Consider the following 24,654-nt stretch of genomic DNA (forward strand, 5'->3'; position numbering starts at 1 on the left):
AGATTCATTAGACAACTTCTTCACAGCTATGTCTACCCTATACGAGGATAACAACAAACAAAGTACCGCTGAACAAGCCCTGAGATCCTTAAAGCAGGGTAAAAGAGCGGTAGAAGACTACATAGCCGAATTCCAACTCTGGGCTACCGACTCTGAATGGAATATGATTGGCTTGAAGAATCAATTCCGGTTGGGACTTTCGGAACACCTCAAAGATGAACTTTCCAGGATAGAGTTACCCGAAACCTTAGATGCTTTAATAAAAGTTTGTATCTCAATGGACCGCCGGTACAGGGAAAGGAAGTTAGAAAGACAACACCCTGAATCATATGGGAGAAAACCTTATGTTACACATTATGATAAACCCAGCACACCATCAGTTGCTATGGAAATCGGTGCTATAAAAGGTCCTCTATCTCAAGACGAAAAGGCTAGACGTCGACTATCTAACTTGTGCATGTACTGTGCAAATAAGGATCATAGTGTGTCTACATGTCCTCTTCTCCGTCAAAAGAAGGGTAAGATTTTTAACTGTATTACCACTATTCCAACAAATAAGAATACCAATTTGACTATATCTATGTCTTTACAGTGGGACCAACACCTCTACCAGAGCGAGGCTATGATTGACTCCGGTGCCTTCGGAATGTTCATAGACCACAAAGTTGTCACTGTAAATAAAATCCCTTGTGTGTTGAAAGATATACCTGTCTTTGTGAAAGTTATTGATGGGTCAAACTATTTAAAAGGTCCCATTACACATCATACCATTCCACTTCTCACCACAACTACAACTGGTCACAAAGAATATTTAACTTATGACATTATTCCAGGTTCCATACACCCCATCATCTTGGGCTACCCATGGTTAAAAAAACATAACCCCACTATTGATTGGTCTAACAATAAAATAAAATTTGAATTTTCCTACTGTTCACAAACCTGTTATCCATATATACAAATCAATCATACTGAAATCGCTTCACCACCCGAATATTCAGAATTCTCTGACGTGTTTGATTTAAAGGAGGCAGAAAATCTACCTCCTCACCGACCATATGACTGCCCAATAGACACGAAACCTGGTGCAGTCATCCCATTTGGTAGGATATTCCCCCTATCACAAAAAGAGTTACAGTTCTTGCGTGAATATCTAGATGACAACCTGCGTAAGGGTTTTATCTCTCCCAGTACTTCATCAGCAGCAGCTGGCATTTTTTTTTGTTACAAACAAAGATGGCACCAGACGTCCAATTATTGACTACAGAGCTCTTAATTCTGTAACCATTAAGAATAGATATCCCCTTCCTCTCATCCCTGAACTTCTAGAAAGGTTAAGTGAAGCTAAAATATTCACCAAATTAGACCTAAAAGGTGCATATAACCTTATCAGGATGAAGAGTGGAGATGAATGGAAAACGGCCTTTAGGACCCGTTATGGGTTATTCCAGTATAATGTCATGCCTTTCAGCCTCACAAATGCTCCAGCCACATTCCAATATTTTATAAATGATATATTTAAAGATCTTATGGATGTGTGCGTAGTCATATATTTGGACGACATTCTAATCTATTCTCGTAACCTAACCGAACACATAAAACACGTTAGGTGGGTTTTAGCCAGATTGAGGGAACACCATTTATATGCTAAGATGGAGAAGTGTTGTTTCCATGTAAAGACTATAAAATTTTTAGGTTATATAATCTCACCAACTGGAATTACTATGGATCCTGAAAAGGTGTCAGCCATAATCAATTGGTCAAATCCCACTTCTGTTAAGTCCTTACAACGATTCCTGGGATTTGCTAATTTTTACAGACGATTCATAAAAAACTTCTCCACTGTTGTTAAACCATTGACTAGACTAACAGGTAACCAAAGATTCTCATGGAACCAAGAAGCTCAAGATGCCTTCCAACTCTTAAAAAGGAAATTCTCAACAGCTCCAATATTACAACTTCCACACCCAGATTACCAGTATTCAGTAGAGGTTGATGCCTCCAATACTAGAATTGGAGCTGTTCTCTCCCAACAAAGTTTGACTAATCCAACCTTACATCCTGTTGCCTATTATTCAAGAACTCTCACAAACGCCGAACAAAACTATTCTGTGGGTGACAAGGAACTGTTGGCAATTAAATGTGCTCTGGAACATTGGAGGCACTTACTTGAGGGCACAGCTAAACCATTCTACATCTTTACCGACCATAAAAACCTTCAATATCTCATGAATAATAAAACACTCTCTTCAAGACAGGTCAGATGGGCACTATTCCTTGACAGATTCGATTTTCTTATTACATATCGACCTGGATCAAAGAATGTAAAGGCCGACGCTCTCTCCAGATCGCTTGATCCAATCCCTGAAGATATGGATACAAAATTTCTCATTCCTCCCCATAAAATTGTAGCATCTGCAACTACGTTACTCGCAGATATAACATCCGCTTTAAACACAGACACTGATATACCTTCCTTCTGTGTACACGACAAGAAGTCTGGAATGTACTTATACAATGGGAAAACCTACATACCATCAACACTACGCCAGGAACTCATACAACATTATCATGACTCACCCCTTTCCGGTCATCCTGGCATAACAAAAACCATGGAATTACTTCAAAGAACTTTCTGGTGGCCACAACTAAAACAAGATGTAACAGAATACGTAACGAAATGTACCACTTGCGCAAGAAACAAAAAAGACCACCATAAACCATTTGGTTTGATGTGTCCATTACCAATCCCTGAGATTCCATGGAGTATGATAGCCATGGACTTCATCGTAGATTTACCACCCTCTAATCAGTTTACAACCATCCTAGTGGTAATCGATCATCTCACCAAATTAGCTCATTTTGTTCCATTGAAATCACTACCTTCTGCCATCACCACTGCTAAGATATTCATCTCTCAAATTGTGAAACTCCATGGATTACCCAGTTCCATTGTATCTGATCGAGGCACCCAATTCACCTCTAGGTTCTGGAAGGAATTGTGCCGAATACTTCAAATCTCATCAAGACTTACCACTGCATTCCATCCTCAATCCAACGGGTTGACAGAACGTACCAACCAAACCCTGGAACAATACCTTCGATGTTATATCTCCCATCTCCAGGATGATTGGGTGGATTGGTTGCCACTCGCAGAATTCGCTTACAATAACTCTATGAATACCTCCACAAAAATTTCTCCCTTCTTTGCCACCTACGGCTACCATCCCAAGTCTCTTCCGGGCCGAGACCTTGTATCCATTAACCCCACTGTTTCGGATTACACCCAAAATATTAGGTCCTCACTTACTCTTCTAAGAAATCATCTAGAAGAAGCCAAGGCCACACAAAAGAAATACTATGATACCAAAAGGTGTACTCCTCCTACATACAAGGTCGGAGATCGTGTTCTACTTTCCACAAAAAACCTTAAACTCACAGTACCTTGTAAGAAATTGGCAAATCAGTTCATTGGTCCCTACACAATCATAAGGGTCATTAATCCTAATGCTGTTACTCTGAAACTTCCTAAAGCTACGAGGATTCACCCGTCCTTCCATGTGTCCTTACTGAAACCCTATCTTGGAAAAGACAACGAACAAGTCATCAATGTAAATCCTCCCAATATAATCGAACCAGATCAATTGGATTATGAAATAGAAAAAATCCTTGACTCTCGTATTCGCTGGAGAAGAGTCGAATATTTAGTACACTGGAAGGGTTATGGTCCAGAAGATGATTCCTGGGTTCCCTACTCTGATGTTCACGCTCCACGTCTTCTATCAGACTTTCATACCAGGTATCCAAACAAACCAGGTACTGCAGAGCGGTGTGGGGCATCCTGAGTGGGGGGATCTGTCATATTCTACGTCCCTTTAAGACATATCATAATGGTGGATCCTGCCCCTTTAAGAAAACCTTTACTGAAGACTGGAACACCTATTTAAGGAGGGACTCAAGCAATATACAATTGCTTGATTATTGCAAGTGTATAGTATCAAGGTCTCTCTAAACTTATTGATACTATTCTCCTAAATCCTGAAGTAACCTATAGAACCTCAAAGAATCTATAATCCATTTAACTCTGAGTTATAACCTTTATCTTGGAAAACCTTCTGCATAATATTCCAAAAGACTAAATAGAGCGTTTGTGTGAAAAGCCGTAAGCAAGGAGTGTCTCTGTAACAAGCAGGAGATCTCAGCGTTCACTGACGTCATCACTGACAGCGTGTGGAGACGGAACACCCCGACAAGCTGCAGGAAACAAACACAGCTCAATGCGGACTTGCTAAACAAAAACCGGATTAGTATACCGCTACAACGCTCCCTAATTTATCTAAGGAAACCGCAAGTATCATTATCTGTTAAGACTTACAAACTCAGTTACTATATTTGCATTCTTATATTGTCTGTCTGTACAACGGAGTTGTCGAAGGTCTGAACTCCTCATTTGTTTGTACACCTTATCATTCAGGTTATATCTCATTTTAACCAAAACGGTCACCTTATAAAACCTGCTACATCTGAACAGTTCTACTAATCATAAAGATTAACGTTTTACAGTGTTATGACATACTGAATTTATGTTCCTCCATATTTGCTTTAATTCTCCTTATCCTGAAGTTGATAATTAAGAACTGAAATCTCTCATTAACAATACCTGTGGTAAGAAGGAGGAGACTTAATTTAACCACCACTCAGATACAATTGTATCTTTTCCACATATCCTGTGAGTATACCTGTCCAAGTAAATAACACCTTGTTACTTGTGACTTCAAACTCACACCAGTTTTATTACTTATAACCGTTATTCCTAAGAGGTATCAGTTCTCATTGCTCATTGGGAATTGCATAAATAGGAATACCTACATTCAATCATTTATCCTAATAGAGGGATTTAGGGTTATTGCAATACTATAAAAGGCCAAGTGTGTTTGTCCAAAGCTGTAATGCGCAGTAGAGACAGCACGAGGACAAACACACCTGCCTTAAATCCCTACCTGATCTGCCGACTGACACGAGCAGAAGTGGGCATGACCGAGCATGTGTGGGGGCATGGCCGACCAAGAAGGGGCGTGGTCTACCATGGAGGTCCATGAAGGGGCGGCGCCTAGCATGAAGGTGTGTGAAGGGGCGGGGCCATGAAAGTCCGTGGAGAGAGCTCAAACAGCTCAAGAGAGGGGAGAGAGAGAAAGAGAGAGGGGAGAGAGAATGGGGGGAGAGAGAGAGAGGAGAGAGGGGGGGAGAGAAAGAGGGGAGATGTGGATGGAGAGAGAGAGAGAGGGGGAGGCGCACAGAGAGAGAGAGGGGGGGAAGAGAGATAGAGAGAGGGGGGAGAGAGAGGGGGGGAGAGAGAGAGAGGGAAGAGAAAGAGAGAGGGGAGAGAGGAAAGAGAGAGGGGAGATGGGGAGAGAGAGAGAGAGGGGGGGGAGAGAGAGAGAGAGAGAGGGGGGAAGAGAGAGAGAGAGAGGGGGGGGAGAGAGAGGGGAGAGAGGGAAGAGAAAGAGAGAGGGGAGATGGGGAGAGAGAGGGGGGAGAAAGATGGAGAGGGAGAGAAAGAGGGGAGAGAGAGGGGGGAGAGAGATGGAGAGGGAGAGAAAGAGGGGGGGAGAGAGAAAGAGAGAGGGGGGATAGAGAGAGAGAGAAAGAGGGGGGGAGAGATAGAGGGGAGAGAGAAAGAGAGATGGGAGAGAGTAAGAGGGGAGAGAGAGGGGGGAGACGGGGGGGAGAGAGAGAGAGAGGAGAGAGAGAGAGGTTGAGAGAGGGAAGAGAGAGAGAGGGAAGATAGAGAGAGGAGAGAGAGAGAGGGGAGAGAGGGAAGAGAGAGAGAATGATAGGTAAAATGTCTACTTAAGCGCCAACTAACACCTGTATGCCCGGGAAAGGTGAAACCTAGCTATCACCAGTGAAATGTAACTACAGAGAATGGGGTAACCAGGCGCCAACTAACGGAGGCTAGGTGTGAGGAGGATTAAAATTTTAAATTTATTACTACACAAATTATAGACAGTATAAACAATAAAAACTTCTAGTTCATGGATCCACAAATATTACAGTACAATAAAATATACAATACAATAAAATAAAGTTGGTCTAGATAGACATAGGTACAATAGAAAACATTTCTCAAATATTAAACTTGATTGAGTTGATTCTGCAAGGGTTAGTGAAAATCAAAAGTTATAAATAGCAAAATATTCACAAAATAGTGTCCACAAATTAATGTCCAATAAAATTGATCAGTCACTCGGATTGAATTGTGATAAAGTCAAATCCCAACATCAAATCTTATGTATATATATATATATTTTTTCTTTTTCACCAGCATTTTTCACATTGGGCTCTGTTCCCTTGCTTTTTAACTGTTTTTTCACTGATTCGTTTTTACTTTTACATTCTTTTTTCACAATTTTGAATAAACCCAGTTGACTTATTTTCACGTTATATTGTTTGGATTACAATTTGGGACACATTGTTTTGGACACATATATTGAAGATTTGATGTTGGGATTTGACTTTATCACAATTCAATCCGAGTGACTGATGCTGTAATGCTGTAGAAGGCCCAGCATTTTTATAGCACCAAAGCTAATACAATGTATAATATCTGCATGGTTTTAAAGTCTTTTTTCATTTGAAGTGAGCACACTCCTGGCTGAACAGACAATTGCAGGTGCCTTAACAAGTGCAGAAAGAAAATGCTCTAGTATAAAACTGTTCTATTTGAACTATAAATGTTTTAAACTTGACTTTCATGTCCCTTTAAAAAAAAATGAATCCCCAGCTTGGAAGGGGCACTGGACAATAAAATCCCATTTTTGGAAAATGTTTACAGTCATTAGAAAAGTTAAAAAGAAAAATATAAATAAATAAAAAAAACAAATATTTTAACATTAACCTGGTGATACCTCCCAACATTTGTGGCTGGGTATCAGGGACTCAGGAGGGGCCTGTCACCATTTGGTAGGTGGATTTGTGTTGGGGAGGGGTGAAATCATGGGTGGTTAGTCGGCTGAATTGTGGGTGTGTCTAGGTAATAAATTGGTGTGTCTGTATAGTATGTGGGTGTGTCTGGTTGTTACATTTGTGGGGCTTAGGAAAATTCTGCAAAATAGGGATAGGACTATCTCAGAGGGACAGAGCTCAAAATCAGGGACTGTCCCTCTTATACAGGGACATATGGAAGGTCTGCTTTTAAAAGTTACATATGACAGTTGCTTTTAAAACATTTAGTCAATCTTCAGCACAGAAAATCGACATAATCCTTATATTATCCATTCTGTATACACAACAGATATCACAAACCGTTTGAGCTATCTTGTTCTGACATTTACTGCAAACAAAAAAAACATCTGTTTAGCAGAAATTCTTTCAATTACTTTGTTTTCCAAGTGACTAGAAATGTGGATTTTAAAAAAAAATTGCTTTATGTGAGCAATTTTTATGTTTTAGACTGAGCTTACACAATCCCCAAGGGAAGACAGCACACTCTACAACAGTGATTTTCAACCTTTTTGTTGCGTGGCAGACTTTTTTACATTAAAAAATTCTGTGGCACACCACCATCCCAAAACTTTACAAAATCACACATCCTACAAACTATACATGACATATTGACATTATTCACAAACAATCATAATGATTGTCTGTGAATGAATGTCAATATGTAATGGTTGTAAATGATGCCTGATGAGCCTGTCACATACCTCCCAATATTTCAAAATTTGAAAGAGGGACACCCCCGCACTCCAGTCCTTCCGGTCATGTTCCTTGTGCTAAGAAGGAACGTGAGTGATGTGACCTGGCTGGAACTGTTCTGGAGGAGGAGCAAAGCATGGGGGATTGAAGTGTCGCAATGTGCTGCATGTAGAGGCCGGCACTAGACACGTGTTTGTGGTGTGTGGGGGTTCCTTCCAAGTGTGAAACGGGTCGGGGAGGCAAGCTGATGCTGCGCAGTTACCCTCAAGTCATCATCTCACTCAAAATAAAAAAACGGCCCAGAATAAAAAACAAAGCAAAATTTTAAAAATATGTCACACTGTTACCAGTCTGCCGCGGCACACCTGAGGATCTCTCACGGCACACTAGTGTGCTACGGCACACTGGTTGAAAAACACTGCTCTACAAAATGGGGCGCAGAAAAAAGGATTAGCCAGATCCCAATGTCCCTATAGTAATTCAAAATTTTCCAGCCTCCAAATAGTTAGATAAAAAACCTTTATTAGCTCAAGCAGGGTCCATAGTAAAACAACAACGTTTTCAAACCAACAGTTGGTTCTTAGTCATGACAAAGAACCAATTGCTGGTTTGTAACGCTGTTGTTTTACTATGGACACTGCTTAAGCTAATAAAGGTTTTTTTTTAGACTGAGCTTACTCAGCCCCCACATTGGTTGTTTTATTGAGAATGATATAAAACTCAATAGTTCTTAATTTAAAAGTGAACATAGAAATAGTTGGCATGGACTGGGCGCGGGCACCCAGTATGAAAAGTAAAATTGCAGATATTTTTTGACATGAAAAGCAGAAAAATCCTCTCCTGTGTATATGTTAAATCTCTGAAATTTAAAAATGCAGGAATAGGAATGTCAAGTACTGCAGTGGAGCAGTTTGTTAACATCATTGGAGGACACAGAGCTGTCTGTAAATTAATTAGAGCAGACAACACCAGACGTGGGAATACTTACAAGTACAGTACATTGGCATCTATCCAGGTTACAACTTGACTTTTTTGCAAGTTGGGTCTAATCAATTACTTTTCACTGGTGCTGATCAGAACGCAGAAACCAATTCAAAAGTATCTGAGCGTAAGGAATATTTCTGAATGAGTTTGTATAATAATGTATGACAAGTGGAAGGGTGCCCAGGCTAATATATGTTTACAGAGTTAAAAACAAAATTTGCAGAGTATAAGAAATGTGCTTCTGAAAGAAAAGCCAACAAAAAATATTTATTATGCATAAAATGGAATTAGATGATTTATGCATCTGCAGAGCGTTTTCTAGATTAGAGTATATATGATGTATTATACCAAGGATTAGAAGATTTTTATGCAGAACTGTTAATGCCTACACCAATTTCTAGCATTCAATAGTTCATCTAGTAATACATTAATTTTTAGTAGTAGAAGCTTTTAATGATTACTTATTACATTACTTTTATTAAATATTAATGAATAGCAAATACAGTATGGATTGCTAAATGAATACAATTTCCCCACTGGTTCATCTGTGTGATAGTATTGGGTTCATGTCTGTTCTGAGACTTCTCATTACACTTCTAGAATGGACAACAATGCATCAGAGAAAAGAGAGCCTTTGTCAGGACACAGGACTCTGTGCAATATAAGTCTCCCTATCATTCTGCATTATAAAAATCTTAAAGAGATGTCATTCTGAACAAAATATTAGTCATCAATATTATCACAAGACAGAAGGCTTTATATCTAGTTTTGTATCTTTACTTAATTTTAAATTAGCAAAGATACAAACAAAAGATAAACAAATACATAAATCAACAGTCTTTTGTCCTTTTTATGGGACTGTAAACATCTTGGAGTCAAAGAACTAAGGAGCATAGGCTGCTTTGGAGCCCTTGTTTTCCACAATGTAAGAAGCAGGGGTCACCAGACCGCTGATTCTTACCCTCCTCCGCCTCCTCTGAGGTAGCAGATATAAATCACCCCAAACACATTCCTTTTTGGTGTGATTTGACAAGTCCCCTTCTTTTGAACAAGTCAATGGGTGGCATTACATATGTAAGTGTACACTGAGCGTCTGCTGCTCATTTGACACAAAGCTGGGAGGGGCAGGTTCCCAAGTCAGGAATCTTGTCCTTAGCTGGTTTCATACAAAGGACCCCCTTGAGGTATTTATATATAATGTTTAGTTATGTGTAATGAAACAACTTTAAAATATATTTTTATTATTTTGCCCCCTTTCATATAATTTAGCTTTTAAAAATTGTTCCGTTTCTAACTGATGACTAATCAGGGCTAACAAGGCTACATATATGTCCCTAATTGACTTTATGAGATTACAACTGTAAAACAATTCATTTTATACTAACTTTATGAGTGGGGAACGCCTTGTTGTAATACTTTGCAATATGTATGACATTTTCTGTTATTTATAAATGTTACTTAAAGGAAAACATCTTTAGATTTTATATAAAAGTTAGTTTTGTATAATGAAAACAACTTATATATTTCCAATATTTATTTTGTCCCCTTTTCATGTTATTTAGATTTTAAAATAGAGCAATTTCTAATTAGCAGACCTTGAAATATACACCCTGCTGACTTCTCAAGGTTATAACCCTACTTGATATATGTCCCTAATTGACTTTAACTGATAACAACTGCAAAACAATTCACTTTCTACTGACTTTATGACAGTGGCTAGCCTTGTTGTCTGTGGACTTCAAATTAGGCAAATGGTGGGGTAGAATTTGGTTATTGATTTTTTTTTTTTTTTTGCAGTAAAATGGATGCCAATTTGTTTTAAAATGTTAAGAATTGGTTGATATGTGTTCTATAGCAACAAGTCTTGTAATTACAAGGTGTTTATTCACCCTTTTAACCTCCTGGGCTCTGCACAAAATGTTTATTCATTTTTTTCCCTTTTCAATAGCTCTTTATATAAATGTATCAGTTTAATATATTACCATATTACATTTTCTTGTCTACTTCTATCTGCTAGGGCAGTTTAGCTGTGTTTTATTTTTCCTTTCTTTTTTTCTGGTGTTTTACATTTAAATGACTTGTCAGAAGACTTGGCTCCAGATTCTCCCAGAATTATATGCACTCCATTTGCCATCTTTCCTGTGTTATTTTGCTCCTATAGTATCCTGATTCCTGGTCTGCTCTCCTGACTACATTTCTCTTTATTGCCATTGGTGTTGACAGTACATTGAACTGATTACCTGGTTTTGAACGGCCTCTACAAATATGCTTAGCCTCTTTATCCATTGGATATGATGATGGATATGATGAACAAGCTGTTATTGACCTAGCCCTGTTTTTTTACAACACTGTTTCCTAAATCCCCTGTAGTTAATATTTCATGTCATCTAATCACCATGCCTACAACCTTTTCTTGAAGACCTGTGTCTACTTGGTTAGGCACACACAAGTGTGAGCTATGCCCTACATACTAGTTGGTGATCACAGCTTAGCTTTACCTACTGTTACATTGAAGCAAAAAGAACAATCAGTTAGCGCAATTACCACTCAGTTTTAACTATTAAAGTCTAAGGCCTAGATTTAGAGTTTGGCGGTAGCCGTGAAAACCAGCGTTAGAGGCTCCTAACGCTGGTTTTTAGGCTGCCGCCGGTATTTGGAGTCATTCAGAAAAGGGTCTAACGCTCACTTTTCAGCTGCGACTTTTCCATACCGCAGATCCCCTTACGTCAATTGCGTATCCTATCTTTTCAATGGGATCTTTCTAACTCCGGTATTTAGAGTCGTGTCTGAAGTGAGCGTTAGAAATCTAACGACAAAACTCCAGCCGCAGAAAAAAGTCAGTAGTTAAGTGCTTCTGGGCCTAACGCCGGTTTATAAAGCTCTTAACTACTGTGCTCCAAAGTACACTAACACCCATAAACTACCTATGTACCCCTAAACCGAGGTCCCCCCACATCGCCGCCACTCGATTATATTTTTTTAACCCCTAATCTGCCGACCGCCACCTACGTTATACTTATGTACCCCTAATCTGCTGCCCCTAACACCGCCGACCCCTATATTATATTTATTAACCCCTAATCTGCCCCCCACAACTTCGCCTCCACCTGCCTACACTTATTAATCCCTAATCTGCCGAGCGGACCGCACCGCTATTATAATAAAGTTATTAACCCCTAATCCGCCTCACTCCCGCCTCAATAACCCTATAATAAATAGTATAACCCCTAATCTGCCCTCCCTAACATCGCCGACATCTAACTTCAAACATTAACCCCTAATCTGCCGACTGGAGCTCACCGCTATTCTAATAAATGTATTAACCCCTAAAGCTAAGTCTAACACTAACACCCCCCTAAAGTTAAATATAATTTAAATCTAACAAAATTAATTAACTCTTATTAAATAAATTATTCCTATTTAAATCTAAATACTTACCTGTAAAATAAATCCTAATATAGCTACAATATAAATTATAATTATATTATAGCTATTTTAGGATTAATATTTATTTTACAGGTAACTTTGTATTTATTTTTAACCAGGTACAATAGCTATTAAATTTTGTAATTATTTTAACTATTTTTTAACTATTTTAGCTATTAAATAGTTCTTAACTATTTAATAGCTATTGTACCTGGTTAATATAAATACAAAGTTACCTGTAAAATAATATTAATCCTAAAATAGCTATAATATAAATATAATTTATATTGTAGCTATATTAGGATTTATTTTACAGATAAGTATTTAGCTTTAAATAGGAATAATTTATTTAATAATAGTTAATTTATTTCGTTAGATTTAAATTATATTTAAGTTAGGGGGGTGTTAGTGTTAGGGTTAGACTTAGCTTTAGGGGTTAATACATTTATTAGAATAGCGGTGAGCTCCAGTCGGCAGATTAGGGGTTAATGTTTGAAGTTAGGTGTCGGCGATGTTAGGGAGGGCAGATTAGGGGTTATTGAGGCGGGATTGAGGCTGATTAGGGGTTAATACATTTATTATAGTAGCGCTCAGGTCCGGTCGGTAGATTAGGGCTTAATAAGTGTAGTTAGGTGGAGGCGACGTTGGGGGCGGCAGATTAGGGGTTAATAAATATAATATAGGGGTCGGCGATGTTAGGACAGCAGATTAGGGGTACATAGGGATAATGTAGGTGGCGGGGGGTGTACGGAGCGGCAGATTAGGGGTTAAAAATAATATGCAGGGGTCAGCGATAGCGGGGGCGGCAGATTAGGGGTTAATAAGTGTAAGGTTAGGGGTGTTTAGACTCGGGGTACATGTAAGAGTGTTAGGTGCAGACGTAGGAAGTGTTTCCCCATAGCAAACAATGTGGCTGCGTTAGGAGCTGAACGCGGCTTTTTTGCAGGTGTTAGGTTTTTTTTCAGCTCAAACAGCCCCATTGTTTTCTATGGGGGAATCGTGCACAAGCACGTTTTTGAAGCTGGCCGCGTCCGTAAGCAACTCTGGTATCGAGAGTTGCAGTGGTGGTAAATATGCCTGTACGCTCCCTTTTTGGAGCCTAACGCAGCCATTCTGTGAACTCTCAATACCAGAGGTATTTAAAAGGTGCGGCCAGAAAAAAGCCAGCGTTAGCTACGCGGGTCGTTACCGACAAAACTCTAAATCTAGGCCTTACTTTGTGTCCTCTTATGGTAGAAAATAAAGATGTTTAATAGTCACCATAAGGGAAAGTTGTTATATCCAGTTGATACAAATTGCAACAAAAATCTTCTTGTTGTTTAAACCCCAGCTGCAGCTCTTCCAAAACGCTGCTTGTCTTGCAGCTCAAACAAACATCTGACTTTCTCACGACAACAGAGCGCAAATGCTGCAGGAACAAAGAAGGCCCCAAATAGTGTAATATCGTTTAACACAGCAATTTATTTACACAGAATAAGGGTACTCACACAGAATAAAAGTAAAAATGCACGTAAAGGTATCTTTTTACAGAGTCCTCATGAAAGACAGACTGCTCTGAATCCTGCTCGATCGATCTCCCCGGTCGGCGTATGACATCATCACCAACACAAATCAGCTTCTTGATTCAAGAGGTCTGCAGTTCAAGGTCTCTAGCACACTGCCCCAACGCGTTTCTCGCCCGCTACTGGGCGCTTTCTCAAGAGGATATGTGCTAACATTACAACTCCGGGTTTAATAGCCCGGCTACAAGCGCCATCTATCTATTATTTGTTGTATAACTTTTCCTATAAGTACTCTCAATGGAACTTAGCGCTCATATATTAAATGTACAATTCAATTTGTTTTAAAACAAAAAAATCTTCCATAATTATATCTCATACCTCTATACTTAAAAAAATAACATTACATACATTAAGAAATAGCACAACTAAATAAGCTCTCATCTAACCTCACTAAAAATATTACATTATTAAAAAACATATTGCATTAAAAAAATACCTTATCATATAAAAAAGTACATATTTAGAAAGACTTTTTACACATTAACTAGCTTCACATATGTACAAATCACCAAAAATACATTACACACCAATACTATAATATAATATATGGCACTTAATATATTTCTAAAATCATATATTAAAACAAATAAATATGTGTATATGTATTTCAATTGCATTTATCTAGAATTAATTTATTATAACTACCGACACCTATTTATTATGAAATGAAATAATTTAGCGCAGCGGAATCTGTTGGCGCCCTACAAATAACCGATATAATAATATACTTAAAGGATTACTTTCTGTTATAATTTTTAAGCTAAACAACTAACATATTAAAGTTAATCAACATTAATTAAAACCTACTGACCTATATTTTCTCCAAAAAGAAGTTTCATAACGTTCTAAAAGTTATATCTTTTATTTGCAGATGATGTCACGTTATCCTGCCCACTATTTTCAGCACTGAGTGTTCAAAATACTTAAACCAATAACTTTGTGTTTAAAGCGCCATTTTGAAACCTAGGTATTGTAAACAGATTGGTACAGAGCAAAGGATACCCACGGAGTGGGTTTGGAAAACAATTACATTTGCAGATAAGATTTCTGATATACGGTAGAGATATGTTAATGAAATGCTATTGATAAAAAGCGTATTTTGGGTAGTTAGTTAGTAACAGGCATAGAAAATATTTACTTACAGTGGCCCTTTAATAATAAAATAATATATGAAAAGACCATATTGTATCCAATATCTACAACACAAATGCTGCGATATCCAGATCTACATTTAGGCCATTGGGTGTCAGAGTCACTAGTTTATGTATCCAAAAAGTCTCTCTATACCTGAGGTGTATCAGTCTATCCCCCCTCTATTGCTAGGTAGCACAATTTCAATTCCCTTTATTGTTAGACATTTCGGGTCACAGTCGTGTTTCTGAGAGTAGTGTCTAGGCACACTATGTTTCAAAAGAGGTTTTTTAATGTTATACACATGTTCACTACATCTTTTTGACAGGCACCGTTTCGTATGGCCTACATATTTCAGGCCACAATTACATTGTAGCATATATACAACTATGTGCTTTTGCAAGTGATGAATTGTTTAACTGAAAATTCCTCTAATGTTACTGATTTATTAACATATATCTCTTGGTCTATAGATTTACACATTGAACATCTAATCTTGTGGCATCTGTAGGTCCCTTTTAAGGCAAGAAAGTTTCTATTTATGACACTACTAACTCCAGGATTCTTTTCCATACTGTGTCTAATATCCCTCGATTTACTTGGTGCCAACAAATTATTTAAATTAGTGTTTCTTTTGAACACCACATTTGGTCTTTCATCTATTTTGTTATTCAACAAAAGGATCCCCTTTTAACATAGGCCAATATTTATATAAAAATGTTTTAACATTTGACACTCCCTCCCTCACCATAAGTCGTTATAAATTTCACTGTTTGTTCAGAAGGGTTATGTCTCATATCTTTTTGTTTATTTAATAGTACTTCCTGTCCATATGATTTACTTCACTCATAACCATTTTTAGATGTTCTTCATTATGTTTCGTACACACCAATTTATCCCTCAGAACTTCTGCTTCATCATTATAATCAAGTGCTTTCATACAGTTCCTCTTAATTCTAATGAACTGATTTTTTGGAATATTTTTTTACCCATTTTTAATAATGTCCACTTCTAGCATGCAGCAGGTTGTTACTATCCACAGATTTCCTATAGTTTTTAGTTAAAATTTGATTAATTTTCTATAAATATTAGTAGGTCAAAAAACTCAATTGATTTATCTTGGATATTTCCCACAAATCTAACATTAAAATCATTTAACAGCCTAATCCTTAGTACCATCCCATATAGTAAAAACATCATCGATAAAACATTTAAAAAATATTAAATTATGTTTAAAAGGATTGTTGTTCCAAATTAACTGATCTTCATAAAAACCCATAAAAAGATTTGCATACAATGGGGTAAATTTTGTCCCCATCGCTGTACCGCAGATCTGATGGAAATAATCCTTTTCAAACATAAAATAATTGTGCTCCAAAACATACTTAATACAACATTCTAAAATCCAATTTGCTGATCTGGATAAATGATTTTATTTTTCAAAAAATAAAAACAAGCCTCTATTCCTAATGTATGGCTGGATAACAGGTGTACAGTGAAGTTACATCACATGTGATGAACCTCATCCCACTAGGCCACATAATTTTTCGAAGTTCATGTATTAAATGAACACTATCCCTTAAGTATGATCTTAATTGTATTACTAAGGGCTTTAAAAATTATCTATATAGCTAGACAAATTGACTGTTAACGAATCAATCCCTGAAACAATCGGTCTTCCATGGGGATTTTCAACCTTATTTATGAATCTTTGGTAAATGGTACATCACAGCTATTTTGGGGTGTTCATTATAAAGGAAATTATACTCATCCCTAGTTATAATTTTATCTCTTAATCCTTTGTTTAAAAGAGATTGTAATTCATTTAAAAATACTTTTGTAGGATAATTTCTCAGTTTAAGATAAGTTGATGTGTCATTCAACAATCTCATAGCCTCAGCAACATAAACATTGCGATCTTGTATTACTATTTCCCCACCCTTATCGGCCTGGCGGATAGTAATATTTCTATTGTTTATTAAATCATTCAGACTCCTTCTATCATGTGGGTTTAAATTATCTCTAAATTCTTCCCTCGCTGGTAACATGTTTAACTCTTTTTCGACCATATGTTTAAACGTCTTTATATATTCACCTTGAGCATTAATTGGATCTTGACAAAGACCCATACGGGTTGAAACGCGTAGAGGATTCACCCTGCTACTGGAATATACAAACAAACTGTTTTCTTGCTACTAAGTCCCTCTACGGATTGGGACCAAAGGAGAACTCCATACCGCGTACTGTGTAAGTACTTAAAGAGCGGTGAAGGATTCGGAGGCTTTCTAAACCTGTCAATAGGCTTGCGCAAGTCAGAATAACCTGGAGGTTCCGGAAACCAGGTGACACAGAAATCTTGGAGACCGTTAGCCGCGGTCAGCTGTTTGTTCGAGCAGAGCGGCTGAAATACAGAACAGAGACACGGTAAGAAGGCGAAATAGCCCTAGTGTCATAGATAAATAACGGAACTACTCAGAGAGGCAAGTCAACACCGCTTTGTTATAAACACTCACGGTGAATCTCGCACATCGCGGTGATAAATACCGACGGCTGTTAGCTATTTGCATCTGGGATCATTCCTTTGGAAGAGACTATTCACCTCTGCATTTAACCCTGCTGTAGCGGGCAAGTTATATACCCTACCTTTAGACTTTTAAAGAAATAGACATTTAAATTTGAAGTTTCTAACTTCGGGAAAGGGGATATTTTAATATAAGTTATTGTTGTGTATTTGGCAATTAGAAGTGTGTTAACACTTCATGTCATTTGTGTGAAGTGTTATTTTCCAGCATTGCGATATATATTTTTTATTTGCATCCACCTTTTTCCATTCATATTAATTAGGAGTATTATATTGTTTTAGGAAAGTGTGTGAATGGCTGTATGAACAACTATAGTTGGGAGTGATTGATTATTATTATTATTTTTCTTTCAGATTATATTGATTAAACATTAGTTTATTATTGTATTAGCTAAAGTATTTTAATATAATATATATTTAATATATTTTTTTGAATATACATTAACGGTACATTTGAAGTTATTCTTAAATCCCGTAATAGGTCATTTATTATTTGGACCCTAATTCTGGATTAATAAGATAGAAAACATTAGGAGATCTAAATAGACATATCTACTTAACCTCCCGCTTTATGCGCCCATTGTCTCTTATTTTCGATTGATTTGGATTTTTTTACTATCTAGGAAGGGGATAGTGTTTCTCAGTGAGGCTGTGGAGGTTAGATTCAGCGCTTCACCCAAACTATTGGTTTCAAATTATCAAATTAGAATTACAACAGAGTAAGTAACAATTATGCACATCAGAATAGATATGAAATATTAGGTAATATAGGTAGGGATCTCAATGATGAGGGAGCTAGACCCAAAATTTATAATGAACAATATTAGAATTCTGCACCGGATTTTCTTCTACAAGATACGACAAGTCCACGGATTTCATCCTTACTTATGGGATATTAACCTCCTGCTAACAGGAAGTGGCAAAGAGCACCACAGCAGAGCTGTATATATAGCTCCTCCCTTCCCTCCACCCCAAGTCATTCTCTTTGCCTGTGTTAGTAATAGGAAGAGGTAAAGTGAGGTGTTAGTTTTAGATTCTTCAATCAAGAAGTTTTTTTATTTTAAATGGTACCGGTTGTGTACTATTTTCCTCTGGGAGATATGGAAGAAGATTTCTGCCCTGAGGTTGATGATCTTAGCAGTTGTAACTAAGATCCATTTTGGTTCCCACAAAGCTTCTGAAGGTAGTGCAAGAGAAATCTTCAGTGTGGAGAACGGTGTCATGCCACAAGCAGCATTGAGGTATGTTCAGTCTTTTATTTCTGAGGAGACTTGTTATATCTGAATTGGCTGACATTTTTTTCCCTGCAAGGGAAGGGGTAAGCAGTAGAACTGTATCACTGAGGGTGTTACTAAAGATCCTTATATTGCATACATATTGCTTATATCTGCATGGGGCTGGACACTGGAGAGGCAGCTTGACATTGTATATATATTAATTATTTATAAAAGTCAGTAGGGCTGCAGTTTATTTTTATAGAAATTCAGGGGACCACATGGCTTATTTTCCTACCGCTTCCCACGCGGTTTATACAAACTATTCAGACGACGTCCATGATGGGTGGGGCCTATTTTGTGCGCTCAGACACGCAGTTTACTCTGATTGAGAAGGCAGCAGGCATTTAGCTCTGGTGGGGCCTAGAGTTGAGATCTGTTCACCGGATCGTTGTCGAGTCATTTTCGCAGTACCCTGGGCAGGTAGGTGCCACAGCAGAGCTGTGGCGAGGTGCAGGGGTAATTTTTTTCTATTACCATATATTTTGTGATTAAAAATGCTTCTTAGAGGGTAGATTAATCATTTACCTATAGGGTGCAATAATTTTTGGACCAATTGAGTTATTATATTTGATTGTTTTAGCTTTTTCAATCGCTTTAAGCAGTTTGATAAAAAATGTTGCACTTTTTATCTCTTAAAGGCGCGAGTACCTTTTTTCTAAAAAAATTTTGAATCAATATTTGAGGTGTTTTACGTCTAGTGTGGCTAGTAATAATCTGTTGTTCTATGTGTTTAGAAGCCATTATGGAACCCCCTCTTACTTTGTGTACCTCTTGTACTGAAAGGGCCTTACAATGTAAAAAGCATATTTTAGGTAAAGAAAGTGTGCCTAAGGATAATTGTCAGTCTGAAGAGAATCAGGATATGCCATCTAATTCTCCCCAAGTGTCACAACCTTTAACACCCCACACAAGCGATGCCAAGTACTTCAAGTGCGCCTAATTCTTTTACTCTGCAGGATATGGCTGTAGTTATTTCAACTACCCTTACAGAGGTATTATCTAAGTTACCAGTGTTACAGGGTAAACGCAGTAGGTCAGGTATTAATGTAAATACTGAATCCTTTGATTTTTTGCTGGCTATTTCCGATGTACCCTCACAGGGCTCTGATTTGGGGGTCAGGGAATTGTTGTCTGAGGGAGAACTTTCAGACCCTGGAAGTATGTTACCTCAGACAGATTCGGACGTCATGTCATTTAAATTTAAGCTTGAACACTTCTGCCTGTTACTCCGGGAGGTTTTAGCGACTCTGGATGATTGTGACCCTATTGTGATTCCTCCAGAAAAATTGTGTAAAATGGACAAATATCTAGAGGGTACCTACTTACACTGATGTTTTTCCGGTTCCTAAAGAATTTCGGAAATTATAAAAAGGAATGGGATAGACCAGGTATGCCGTTCTCTCCTTCTCCTAATTTCAAGAAAATGTATCCCATATCAGACACCATTCGGGACGCTTGGCCAGTCGGTTCCTAAGGTGGAGGGAGTTATTTCTAACCCTGGCTAAGCAAACAACTATACCTATTAAGAGAGTTGTGCTTTTAAAGACCCTATGGATAAGAAGTTGGAGGGTCTTCTAAAGAAATTATTTATTCATCAGGGTTTTCTTTTACAACCAACAGCTTGCATTGTTCCAGTTACTACTGCAGCAGCTTTTTGGTTTGATGCTCTAGAAGAGTCTCTAAAGGTGGAGACCCCTTTAGAGGACATTTTGGATAGAATTAATGCTCTCAAGCTAGCTAATTCTTTATTACAGATGCCGCCTTTCAAATTGCTAAATTAGCGGCGAAAAATGCAGGCTTTGCCATTTTAGCGCGTAGAGCGTTATGGTTAAAATCATGGTCTGCTGATGTGTCATCAAAATCTAAGCTTTTAGCTATTCCTTTCAAGGGTAAGACCCTATTCGGGCCTGAGTTGAAGGAAATCATTTCTGACATTATTGGAGGTAAAGGTCATGCCCTACCTCAGGATAAGTCTGTTAAGATGAGAGGTAGACAAAATAATTTTCGTTCCTTTCTAAATTTTAAAGAAGTACCCCTCTGCTTCCTCTTCCTCCACAAAGCAGGAAGGGAATTTTGCTCAGTCCAAATCCGTCTGGAGACCCTACCAGGCTTGGAACTAAGGTAAACAACCCAAAAAGCCTGCTGCTGCGACAAAGACAGCATGAAGGGGCGGCCCCCGATCTGGGACCGGATCTAGTAGGGGGCAGACTTTCTTTCTTTGCCCAGGCTTGGGCAAGAGATGTTTAGGACTCCCTTGGCATTGGAAATCGTGACCCAACGGGTATCAACTGGAATTTAAGGATTTTCTCCCAAGAGGAGATTTCATCTTTCACGATTGTCTGTAGACTAGATAAAAAGAGAGGTGTTCTTACTCTGTGTAAAAGACCTCTCTACCATGGGAGTAATTCTTCCCGTTCCAAAACTGGAACAGGGACAGGGGTTTTACGCAAATCTTCTCGTGGTTCCTAAAAAAGAGGGCACTTTCATACCCATTTTAGATCTCAAGTGTCTAAACAAGTTTCTTAGAGTCCCATCATTCAAGATGGAGACTATACGAACAATCTTACAATGATCCAGGAGGGTCAATATATGACTACCGTGGACTTGAAGGATGCATACCTTCAAATCCCTATTCACAAGAATCATCATCAGCTCCTAAGGTTTGCCTTCCTGGACAAACATTTTCAGTTTGTGGCTCTTCCCTTCGGGTTGGCCACAGCACCCAGGATCTTCACAAAGGTTCTAGGGTCGCTAATGGCGGTTCTCAGACCGCGGGGCATAGCAGTGGTGCCTTATCTGGACGATATTTTAATTCAGGCGTCGAATTATTATCTGACAAAATCTCATACAGACACAGTGTTGTCCTTTCTGAGAACTCACGGTTGGAAGGTGAACCTAGAAAAGAGTTCTCTAGTTCCACGGACAAGGGTTCCCTTCTTGGGAACTCTGATAGACTCTGTAGACATGAAGATATTTCTGATGGAGACCAGAAAATCAAAGATTCTAAATACTTGCCGAGCCCTTCAGTCCATTCCTCGGCCGTCAGTGGCTCAGTGTATGGAAGTAATTGGATTAATGGTAGCGGCAATGGACATCATTCCGTTTGCTCGTTTTCATCTCAGACCACTGCAGCTGTGCATGCTCAGACAGTGGAATGGGGACTATGTAAATTTATCTCCTCAAATAAATCTGGATCAAGAGACCAGAGACTCTCTTCTTTGGTGGTTGTCACTGGATCAGCTGTCCCAGGGGACGTGTTTCCGCAGACCCTCGTGGGTGATAGTGACAACGGATGCCTGCTTCCTGGGCTGGGGTGCAGTCTGGAATTCCCTGATGGCTCAGGGTGTATGGACTCAGGTGGAGTCTCTACTTCCAATCAATATTCTGGAATTGAGAGCAATATTCAATGCGCTTCAGGTGTGGCCTCAGTTGGTTTCGGCCAAATTCATCAGATTCCAGTCAGACAATATCACGACTGTAGCTTATATCAATCATCAAGGGGGAACGAGGAGTTCCTTAGCGATGATAGAAGTATCCAAGATAATTCAATGGGCGGAGGCCCACTCTTGTATATCTGTCGGCAATCTACATCCCAGGAGTAGAGAACTGGGAAGCGGATTTTCTAAGTCGACAGACTTTTCATCTGGGGGAGTGGGAACTCCACCCGGAGGTGTTTGCCTCTCTGATTTTCTGATGGGGCAGACCGGAATTGGATCTGATGGCATCTCGTCAGAATGCCAAGCTTCCAAGATCCAGATCCAGGTTAAGGGATCCCCAGGCAGAACTGATAGATGCCTTGGCAGTTCAGCCTAGCTTATGTGTGTCCACCGTTTCTTCTCCTTCCACGCGTGATTGCTCGGAGAGCTTTAGTAATCCTGATCGCGCCTGCGTGGCCACGCAGGATTTGGTATGCGGATCTAGTGGACATGTCCTCTCTGCCACCGTGGAAACTTCCTTTGAGACAGGACCTTCTCATTCAAGGACCTTTCCAACATCCAAATCTAAATTCTCTGCAGCTGACTGCTTGGAGATTGAACGCTTGACTTTATCTAAGCGGGGATTCTCAGATTCAGTCATTGATACTTTGATACAGGGATGTAAGCCTGTCACTAGAAAGATCTATCATAAGATATGGCGTAAATATCTTTTTTGGTGTGAATACAAGGGTTACTCATGGAGTACAGTTAGGATTCCCAGGATTCTGTCTTTTCTCCAAGAAGGATTGGAGAAAGGGTTATCAGCGAGTTCCTTAAAGGGACAGATTTCTGCTTTATCAATTTTGCTTCACAAACGTTTGGCAGATGTTCCAAATGTTCAGTCTTTTTGTCAGGCTCTTACCAGAATTAAGCCTGTATTTAGACTAATTACTCCTCCCTGGAGTTTGAATTTAGTTCTCAGAGTTCTTCAAGGGGTTCCGTTTGAACCCATGCATTCCATAGATATTAAATTATTATCCTGGAAAGTTTTGTTTTTGGTTGCTATTTCCTCGGTTCGTAGAGTTTCTGAGCTTTCAGCGTTACAATGTGATTCGCCTTATCTTACATTTCATTCTGATAAGGTGTTTTTGCATACCAAACCTGGATTCCTTCCTAAGTTGTTTCAAATAAGAATATTAATCAGGAAATTGTTGTTCCTTCCTTGTGTCCTAATCCTTCTTCTAAGAAGGAGTGTCTGTTACATAATCTGGACGTGGTCCGTGCCTTGAAATTTTACTTACAGACAACTAGGATTTCCGTCAATCATCTTCATTATTTATTCCGGAAAGCGTAGGGGTCAGAAAGCTACGGCTACCTCCCTTTCTTTTTGGCTGAGGAGTATCATCCGCCTGGCATATGAGACTGCTGGACAGCAGTCTCCTGAAAGAATGAAGGCTCATTCTACTAGGGCTGTGGCTTCCACATGGGCTTTTAAAAACGATGCTTCTGTTGAGCAGATTTGCAAGGCTGCGACTTGGTCGTCTCTTCATACTTTTTCCAAATTTTACAAATTTGATACTTTTGCTTCTTCTGGGCTGTTATTGGAGAAAGGTTCTTCAAGCAGTGGTGCCTTCCATTTAGGTCTCTGTCTTGTCCCTCCCTTTTCATCCGTGTCCTGTAGCTTTGGTATTGTATCCCACAAGTAAGGATGAAATCCGTGGACTCGTCGTATCTTGTAGAAGAAAAGTAAATTTATGCTTACCTGATAAATTAATTTCTTCTACGATACGACAAGTCGACGACCCTCCCTGTCGTTTTTTCAGAAATATTTAAATTATATTTTCTTTTTATAACTTCAGTCACCTCTGCACCTTTTAGCTTTTCCTTTTTCTTCCTAAACCTTCGGTCGAATGACTAGGGGTGGAGGGAAGGGAGGAGCTATATATACAGCTCTGCTGTGGTGCTCTTTGCCACTTCCTGTTAGCAGGAGGTTAATATCCCACAAGTAAGGATGAAATCCGTGGACTCGTCGTATCGTAGAAGAAATTAATTTTACTTTCTTAGGATCTCTGAGGAGAATGACCAAGTGGAAATCACACACAGGGATGAGGTAGGAGAAAGAATTGAGGTCGGGACAAAATTGGAGACTCAAGTGGGAGAGGGGGGATACAACCACAGAAAAAGTAGGTTCAGTGAAGGCGAGGATGCAGAGCAGGAAAGAAGAAACAATTACAAAAATACAAGAGTGTATTAAAAGATAAGAATATAGCTAGTATTTATAATTTATCATCTCAAATTTTGGATAATGGGAGTATATCATTATTGAGTAAGGGTTTATCCTTTGCCCCCAAAAGGAATATTGATACATTTCAAGTATTTATTGATTTTCAAATGTTTAACAGAGATGTAACATTAAAAAGATTCTTCTCTCAGAAAGATAGTCAATCTAGTGCTAGGTATAAAAAGAGTTAAATATGTTACCAGCTAGGGAAGAATTTAGAGAAACTTTAAACCCACATGAAAGGAGTCTGAATGATTTAATGAACAATAGAAATATTATCCGCCAAGCCGATAAGGGT

This window comes from Bombina bombina, chromosome 6 (assembly GCF_027579735.1).
Source record: "Bombina bombina isolate aBomBom1 chromosome 6, aBomBom1.pri, whole genome shotgun sequence".
Lineage (NCBI taxonomy): Eukaryota > Metazoa > Chordata > Amphibia > Anura > Bombinatoridae > Bombina > Bombina bombina.